The sequence below is a fragment of the Phyllostomus discolor genome, chromosome 6 (genome assembly GCF_004126475.2).
Source record: "Phyllostomus discolor isolate MPI-MPIP mPhyDis1 chromosome 6, mPhyDis1.pri.v3, whole genome shotgun sequence".
NCBI classification, from domain to species: domain Eukaryota; kingdom Metazoa; phylum Chordata; class Mammalia; order Chiroptera; family Phyllostomidae; genus Phyllostomus; species Phyllostomus discolor.
The window spans coordinates 147615101-147625118 of NC_040908.2; the positions used below are offsets into that span (position 1 = coordinate 147615101).

Here is a 10018-nt window from a genome sequence, read left to right on the forward strand (position 1 = left end):
AAGGAACCCCTAAACGTTAACCCAAACCACAACATCAAAATCAGTGAGTACTTAACTGAATACAAAACATCATATTACATGTACTCTTCCATGGCTCCCATAGGGCCCGCTGCTCCTATATAATTATGTTTCCTTCAGGATGCGGGGCGAGTGGTTTAAATATGTCTGATGTGATCTCGAGTGCGACTTCCAAAGTTAAGAGGTCCAGGGGCCCACAAAGGCCTTTCAAGGACCTTCAAAGTGATCAAGTAAGAACGTGACTAACGGGAGACTCAGGATGGACAGTAGACTGGTGAAGGGAGCCGGTGAGCTGGGTGAGAGTTCTGCATGGAGTGGGAAGTTCTAAACTAACTTGACCTGTTGGAGGACTGCAGACCAGCCTGTGTTTGCTTCTAGAAAATATTTGGGTTTCAGCCACGTGGTGTTGACTCAGGTTGGTTTAAGGAACAGAAAAACTGTCAGCGGGAGCCACAGGTATAGCAGCAGTTGTGCTGGTACTAGTACTAGCTAAGATATGTGGAATATCGAATGTTTCACTTTATTCAATTATTTTATTCACTTCTCACTACAACCCTCTAGGCTAAATAGTACATAGTAGCCTTTTTTGACACTTGAGAAAATTGAGACAGCGAGATTAAGTAGTTTCGTCCCGGGTCACTCGGCGGGCCAGCGCCAAACCTGGGTTTTTACCCTGGCCCCCGGGACTCCACCCTTAATACCAACCGCATATTGCAATCAAATTCTTCATAACCATTCCTGTTCCTGATAAGTTTTCTGAGGAAATACTTCAATAGGTGCAAAAAGTTCCATGCCTGACATTTCCATCACAATGTGTTATATAATGGTGACCAAACGCGCCAACTGAAATGTGCATCAGCAGGGAAATGCTGAACTTTTTAAAGTTCAGGGAAAAGTGAACTTTTCTAGGGGAAATGACATACAAATGAGTAGAGGGAAGGAGACAGAGAGAAACAAATGCTGAGGTGTGGGTTGGTTCTTGGTTGGTTAAGACAGAAAAAGGCAGCCTAGACCTACGCCAGCTTCCTCTTTTCCGGGTGGAACGGTGGAGGGTACAGAAGAGAAGACAACGCAGGTTCCTGCTGTGCCAGAAATCCTTAAGAAAAGGCTATGGAATTTCGCAGAGCTGGAGATCAAGAGCCGGAGAAAGAAGATGACCAAAAGATGTTTTGAAAGGCAAGGAGGAAGCTTAATTATGAAAAAACTAAGCGCTATCACACAGAATACAGGCAGATGTACAGAACCAGGATCCAAAAGGCTAAGATGGCATGAAAAGCTGTCGAATTCTTTGTACCTGCAGAACCCAAATTGGCATTTGTCACCAGGCTCAGACGTGTGGATGGTGTGAGCCCAGAAGTCTGAGAAGCACTGCAGCTTCTTCGCCTTCACCAGAACTTCAACGTCACCTTTGTTAAGCTTCACAAAGCTTCAGTTAACATTGAGGATTGTGGGACCATAAATTGCATGGGGTACCCACACCTGCAGCCCATAAATGGATTGATCTACAAGTGTGGTTATGGCAAAATCAACAAAAAGTGAATTGCTCTGAGAGATAACGCACTGATTGCTCGATCTTTTAGTAAATATGGCATCATCTGCAGGAAGGATCTGATTCATTAAATCTGCCCTGTCGGAAAATGCTTCAAAGAAGCAAACCACTTGCTGTGGCAATTCAAGTGATCTTCTCCACGAGGTGGAGTGAAGAAAAAGATCACCTTTTTTGTAGAAGGTGGAGATGCAGGTAACAGGGAAGACCAGCTCAACAGGACGGAGCCTGGGTTCCATCTCTGGCTCTCCTGGTTGCAGGCTGTGTGGCTGTAGGTAAGCCACCGAAACTCTCTGATCTTCAGAAACTTTATCTTTTTTTTCCCCTAAAGATTTTATTTATTTATTTTTAGCGAGGGAAAGGAGGGAGATTGAGAGAGAGAGAGAAACATCAATGTGCGGTTGCTGGGGGTCATGGCCTGCAACCCAGGCATGTACTCTGACTGGGAATCGAACCTGCCACATTTTGGTTCACAGCCCGCGCTCAATCCACTGAGCTACGCCAGCCAGGGCCGGAAACTTTATCTTGAGGTGGCCATATAACACTAAATTCAGCTGTGTCCCGAGGAAGCCTTTCTCCCACGGCCCCCCAGTAACATACATGGTTCCTTCGTTGCCCTCCCTGTCCCTCTCCACGGAGATGGGCTCTCCATAACCACCGAGACAGCAAGACACGCCCTGTGCCTTCCACATCCACCCCATGTGCGTGGTAGCTCCCTGTCAGCCTTTCTTTCCAACAGGAAGCCGGAGACGTCTGTCACTGCCTCCGGAGGGAGGGGGCAGGTGTGATACAGGCCTATCCTGAGGTTGCACCCACGGCCATCCTGCCGCTCAGAGGGCGAGTTTCCAGATCGCTTGTGGTGGCAGTGGAAACACACAAGAAGCCTGCATCTGGCTGCTGGGCGCCGATCCTCTGTGGGTGGGGGAAGAGAAAGGGACAAACCCAGGCCGAGGAGGTGGCAGAGGGCAGACCCAGGTGGCGGAAGAGAGAGTCGAGTTTTTAAAAGGGGGGATAGAGGGCGGAGGGGTTGAGCAAAAAGGAAAAAGGACTCACGCTCAAGGACCACAGCGTGGTGATTGCGGGGGTGGGGAGCGAGGGGTACAAGGGGACTAAATGGTAAGGGAAAAATACAATGAAAAATAAAAATAAATAAAAACCTTCTCCTTCGGGGACTAATAAAACAAACTTGATTGTGGTGGTGGCCGCACAATTCGGTAGTTGTGCAAGTGGGTGAATATTATGAAATGTAAATTACACCTCAATAACTTGTTTTTAAATAATTGGAGAGAAAAAGGGCATAAATGTGGCTGGTGGGAGGAGAAGCCAATCAAGAGATACGAGTGAAGGCAAGTGGGGAGCAGTTGACCAATGAGGAGGTGAGGAGGGCAGGGAAAGAGGGAAACAAGTCAGGAGGAAAACAGAGGTTACAAGAAGGGAGAGAAAACGGGGGAGAGAAAGATGAGACGCAGGGATTCCCATCATCCTCTGCACCCTGCAGCCCTCATCCACCCATGCCCAGCATGGGTACACGGAGGGGAGCTAGCACTGGTCACTGGACATGGGGCTGTTGGTCCATGAGATGAGGCGATGGAAATGCCAAGGTCGGTTGTCCACGGACATACACGACCCGCAGTCCGGAGGAGGAGTCCCCCTACCCCACAAGGTGAGGCTGCAAGACAAAGTTTTCCATCCTTGAGCAAAGGCGAGCCTTGACCTCAACACTGCTGATCATTATTGGCATAGCCCCACCTGGACTGGGCAGGAGGACAGGGCTTGCCCCTGAGGAGACTGGATTAGGTACACCTGGAACAGAAATGTCTTTGCGGCTTCCTTGCTCTCTGGGTTTTCCCCTCTGTTTTTTCTTGGGTATTTGGAGTTCTGCCCTTGCCAAACCTGCTGGTGGGACGGGTTCTGCTAAATTCACTGACCCAGAGGCCAAAGTTGCTGATAAGGCTTGGAAAGTTCAGATGGCGGATGTTGGGGCATCACCTGGCTGGCAGAAGAGGGACGGAAGGACCTTCTCTGAAGGATGTCCCATGGTGGCCCCGCCTCTTGCTCCCCAGGTTTGTCACCCTCCCCTCCGCATCACTTTTCCGAGGCCACCTGAACAGGCCACTCGCAGCTCTTTAAGACACTTTAAGACCATCAGACTTATCTCTGTGTCTATGAGATCGTTTCAGTTTTGTTTGTTCATCTGAGGCTGGGCCAGATCCCCATGGGCCCCATGTCCCACAGGAGTGGAGCGAAGTTGGGCGGGGTTTCCTCCCCATTTCTGCTGCAGAGCCCTGGGCACATGGCGGAGACTACCCTTAGGACCGGGGCGTTTCCCCAGGGATGACGTCAGAGCCACTGAGCAAGTGTGTGTGTGCCCGCCCCTAAATATGCTAGTTATGTTTGCTGTGTCCGAATATGTTTTCAAAATAAGATTGTTGTTTGATTTGAAAATAATATATATATATATTTATAACACATACACAAACCTCTAGTGCAGAAAACTTAAAATTACCAATAATGTTATAATACTATTGTGTTATTTTAAAGAGCCCTCACGTTTTAGAGGTAACATTGAAATGTTTACAGATAAAAAGATACGGCATCTGGGACCTGTTTCCAAATCACCCAGCGGTGAGGGAGGAAGCAGGAGGGGCAGGCAGGTAGGATAGGCTGTGAGTGGCTCCCTGGTGAAGTGGGGCGATGGGCACACGGGGACGTACTATACTTTCATTACTACTTGTGTGTCTATAGGTATGATTAGAATTTGTCATAATCGAAAAATCTTTTAAAAGGTTTTTACCTTTTGTGCCATCTGTCTCCCTCCATTCACTTATTAGGAAACAGCTCACCAATAATCTCACCTCATATTCTTCCAGTACCTGGTTTTAAATTTTATTTTGCAATATCAGTTGACATTGAATATCATTCTGTTTCAGTTTCAGGGGTACAGCCTAGTGGCTAGACAATCCTATACTTGACCGAGTGCTTCCCCCCTATATTACACGCACCCACCTGGCAGCATACCAGTTATCACAGTATTATTGACTGTATTTCCTGTGCTGCGCTTTCCATCCCTGTGACTGTTCCGCAGCTACCAGTTTGTCCTTCTTAATCCTTTTACCTCTTGTATCCGATCCCTCCCCTCGGGCAACCATCAGAGTAATCTCTGTATCTAAGAGACTGTTTCAGTTTTGTTCCTTCATTTAATTTGTTCTTTAGATTCCATATATAAGTGTAATCACATGGTTTTTGTCTTTCTCTGTCTGACATTTCAAGTAACGTTATATTCTCTAAGTCCATCCTTGGTATCACAAATGGTAAGATTTTATTCTTTTCTATGGCAGAGTAATGTTCCATTGTAAATATGTGGGGGGGGGGGCTGGAATTTATTTATAAAAAAATTGTGTATTTAAGTCCTGGCTGGTGTAGCTCAGTGGATTGAGTGCAGGCTGCGAACCAAAGCATCACAGGTTCGATTCCCAGTCAGGGTACATGACTGGGTTGCAGGCCATGACCCCCAGCAACTGCACATTGATGTTTCTCTCTCTCTATCTCCCTCCCTTCCCTCTCTGAAAATAAATAAAATCTTTTTAAAAATTTGTGTATTTAACCTTATATTTCAACTTCAGTCATCCTCAAAGTATTCTCCATTTGATGCGATACACTTATCGAGTCTTTTTTTTCCCACTGCTCAAAATAGTTTTTGAACTCGTCATTTTGATGCCTTTTATGCTTCTGCTGTTGTCTGTTTCACCTCTTCCACATCTGCAAAACTTTTCCCTTTGAGGACTTTTTTCATCTGGGGAAATGAAAAGGGTCACTTGGGGTGACATGGGGTGAATAAGGAAGGTGGGGCACCCAGGGTCATACCATTTTTGGTCAAAAACTGCTGAACACTCAGTGCGGTGTGGGCAGGTGCATCCATAAACCACCCATCATGGGATGGACAAATGCATATAAAGAGTCTTCAAAAAAATTCCCTGAAGCTGAACACAGCCTCTCACAACAACAGCAGCTGGTATACTGATACAGATGGGTTCCTAGGACACTCACCGAGCGGGAGAAGCCTGTACTGCAAGGGGCCCACCTTCCAGAAGACAATTCCAGTTTTGGGGGCTCCCTCCTCATAAGCACCATAGCCTATTTTTATCACCTTGTCTATCGATGGGCACTTGGGTTGCTTCGATATTTTGTCTATTGTAAATAATGCTGCAATAAATGTAGAGGTGCATATATTCTTTCAAAGTGGTGTTTTTGTTCTCTTCAGATACATACCCAGAAGCAGAATTGCTGAGTTATAATGCAGTTTTCAAGGAAACTTCACAGTGCTCTCCACAGTGGCTGCACCAGTCTGCATTCCCACCAACAGTGCACAAGGGCTCCCTTTTCTCCACGTCCTCGCCAGCCCTTGTTGTGGGTTGATTTATTGATGATAGCCGTTCTGGCAGGTGTGAGGTGGCATCATAGTTTTAATTTACATCTCTCTGATGGTTAGTGACATTGAGCATCTTTGCGTATGTCTATTGGCCATCTGTACACCCCCTTTCTTCCAGTCCTCCTATATGTACATACACATAGAAAGAAATTGTGCTCTATTGGGATTTGTTACTGTATGTAAAAAACAAAACCTTATTTATTTGGTTGATATGAAGATTTTGTCAGGAATTTCAAAATTATGTTTTGCACCAGTTTTTGGAAAAATTTTTTTAAAAAAGAGGCTGTGTTTGTATGTCAAATAAGTTTGGGGAGAATGGCACGCTGTGGCCCCCTCTCTTACCACAAAGGTCAGCATCAGATTATGTCCTATCGGAGACTAGGGTATGTTCATCACTGACCCACAGTGGCTGGGTGCAGTGCCTGGCAGTAGCAAACACTCAACAGATGGTTAATGGGTAAAAACAAAACAAAACAAAACAAAACAACAAAGAATGACTGTACAGTAAGGAACCTTGTTAACTTATATTTAATCCAATGTTTCCCCTAACATTTTGTCTAAGAAAGCCTTTTATTGAGGAGCACTCTTAGAGTAACAACCCTTGAAATGAGTATTTTTGATGAAAAGGTCTCAAAGCATTTTATAAATAGTATTTAAAGTAGTCTCCCAAAGTCCCAGAAAGTTGGCAGAGAAAGGCACAGGGTTATATAGTCTAGGACTACATGGACCATTTTCTTGCCTGTAAACTGTGTGCAAGATCCCATGTGGCTGGTCTTGGGACTGAACCCGTGCTGGCATCAGATTCTCTTTCTTTTTTCCCCCAAACCTTCTCCCACTGTCTGCAGTTGTATTTACCCAGAGCCAGATGGAGGATGAAGAAGGAAAGTGAGCAGAGCTCTCAGAAGGTGGCTCTCAGTGAGCGAGAGCCAGACCAGCCTCCTTTGTCATTGTTGCAGCAGGCAGGCAGAGTAAGCCCAGGGAAAAGTGAAGAAACAGACACAGACTGGGGTATCTGCTTGAGGAGCACTGCAGCAGGAGAAGCAATTGTGGAATGGACTCGCAGGCGGAGCCAGCGATGGAGAGAGAAGTGTGGCCAAGACAACAGTGTAGACTTCATCTTTTCTTCTTTACCCTGGACTCCCAGCTGGACTCCATTTCCCAGCTTCCTTGTAGTCCAGTGTGGCTAGAGCTGGGTTCTAGTCAATGAAATGTGAGTGGAAGTGATGGTCCAATACCAACTTGGCTCATTAGAAACTCACAATAAGTACCTCTGTATGCTCTTTTTCCTTCCACCAGCTGAATGGAAACAACCCCAGCAAATTTAGAAGTCATGTGCTGAGAACGGCAGAGCCTCCATCCACCTGAATCCTCCATCCCTTCCCGCCATTCTATTTACCCAGAAATGTCCGTGAGTGTTAGATGACCCCAAAATAAATGTCTATGTGTTTGAGCCATTATATGTTGTTGAGTTAATTTATGAATAGCTAAACTGGGCCACAAAATACAGAAAGAAAAATCCATCTGAAAGGACAAAAGATGGGCTAGGGCAGAATCTATAAAGCCGAGAGAGATGGAATTTAGAGGAAGAATGAATCAACAATAATAGTAATGGCATCTGGATACAAACTAGAAGTTGAGACATGACGAGGTTGGGTGGAGATGCTGAACTTTTGAGAATAATTTTTCTGCTTGACTAAAGGAGAAAACCATATGAGGAAAAACCCTTCTTCTTTCTGCCTACCTCCTTTCTTCAGCTTTTGACATTATCATGTATGGATTTAATGCCTGGATCTCTGGCAACTATTTTGCAACATGAGGCAAACAGCACAAGAATGGAAGCTGGCAGGCTAAGAGTGGTCCAGAAAGATGAACAGATTTTGTGTCTGTGACATTATGATCAAGATGCTTAACCAACTACCTTTCTCTGTACTTTTTGTTAATAAAACAGTAAAGTCTTCCTTTAAAAATAATAACTTTAATTTTAGGCTCTACTATATTCCAAATTCTGTTAAGCTAAATAGATATGGTGTTACATTATCTACCTTAATTTTCACAATAGTTATATGAAGCATTAAATGAGGAAGTTAAGCACCAGGAATTGAGAGTAAATTGCCCAAGTTATACAGCAAATAAATGATGCTCTTTAGCATCATACAAAATGACATCCAAAATTGTCAATAGAAGGAGCCAGGTAAGTGCAGAGAGCCTATTTCAGGATGGTGAATGGGGGTGGGTTTTAGAAAGGGAAGGGTTTAATGGGTTTGAAGTGAGGAGGATTGAGCAAGGGGGTGACCATCTAACAAAACTATCCATCAAGATCTCACTCAGGTATTCCTTCTTTCTAGAGCCTTTCTGAACTACAGCAACCTCTCTCACTACTGCTTGAGCTTCATTATTTACTGCTCCTCATCCAGCTCACTGCAGACTGCCTTGGATGGTCACTGGACTTTCTCTAAAGTTGAGTTACAGCCTTCATTTTTTTGCTTGCTTACATTAGGTTCTTCTCAACATTTAGGCACATACAGGTTTTAGAGAATTACCCTGCCCCAGGTTCCTTGCAATTAGATGGGATCGTGTGACTAGTTCTAGCCAATCCAATGCATTGTGAGCAGAAATGGCATATATTATTTCTGAGCCAAATCATTTAATGACTGGTATGAGGTCTTCTACTGTTCTCTTTCCCTTATATCAGCAGTTGCACTAAAATGGAGATGCCATAAAGTCAAAACACACAGAACCATTGAGCTACTGCATGGAAGACAGCTGCCTTGAAGAATTGTCTGGCCCTGACTGGTATGGTTCAGTTGGTTGGGCATCAACCCACAAAGGGAAAGGTCACTGGTTTGGTTCTTGATCAGGGCACATGTCTGGATTGTGGGTATGGTCTTGGTCAGGGCACATATGAGAGGCAACTGATTGATGTTTTTGCTCTTTCTTTCGTCCTCCCTTCCCCTCTCTTAAAAAACAAACAAACAAACAAACAAAATCTTTAAAAAAAGAATTGTCTGGACTCAGAGCAGAATTTGCATGGCAAGAAGTCATTTGGGTGGTTGTGTCAAGCCATTGAGATTTTGGTGATGTTGTTACTGCAGCATAACCTGGACTATTCTGATTAATACAACTCAGTATTTCATCCTAATCAGAAATGGTAAATATTGATTATTCATGTTGTGACTGCCCTATCCTACAGTTTCGATGTGTACTATTAACCCATCAATGGACCCTTACCAATTGAGCTGAAAGGCCTCAGAATCTTTCTCATCACAGAGACCTAAGCAGTCACAACTAATTAACTGGAGCTGAAAAACAAAGAGAAACCCACCCAAATCAGCTCACGGCAACCAGCATAAAATCCAAACATCTTACTGTGGCCTGCAAGGCCACTCGAGAGCTGGACCTTGCCCTCCTCTATCATTTCATTTCCTACCATTAACTTTCCTTTCCACTCTGCTCTAGCTACACTGGCCTTCTCCATTCCTCAAACAAACCAAGAACATTCCATCTCAGGCTTTTACATTTGCTGTACCCTCCTTTTTGCAATCTTTTCTTTCATGTTTTTTGCAAGTTTAGCTCAAACGTCTCCCCTTCAGATGGACTTTTCTGCCCACCCTATCAAAGTTACCCTGCACCCTCCACTCACCTCCTCAATGATAATAAAATATGACTCTATCATTTTCTTCTTGCTGTTGTATTCTTAGTGCTTAGAGTAGTGGCTGGTTCAGAGAGGTGCTCACTAAATATTTCTGGAACTAATGACAGTAACTGATCTGCCAATTCTGATCTAGACCATAATCTTTAGAGGAGAGAGGGCAGGCCCAGTGCATCTCTGGCTTTTCCTCGGTGTTACTTCATGTAGTACATACAACAGGTGTCCATTATATTTTTGATCGATGGTTAGAAGACTTTTACTTCCCTTCATGTCACAGTGGTTGCAAGCCTCCTGTGCATCTTCACCTCCCCTATGCTCTCTCAAAATGTGTCTTCTTTTTTCTCTCCTAACCCCCAACCACATCCTCTCCTAATTC

General features: G+C 44.6%; 1 pseudogene; it reads left to right on the top strand.

The window, feature by feature from the left end:
* The first annotated feature begins 1062 nt into the window (after window positions 1–1062).
* Window positions 1063–1839, top strand: LOC114498990 (annotated as a pseudogene).
* Window positions 1840–10018: the final 8179 nt, after the last annotated feature.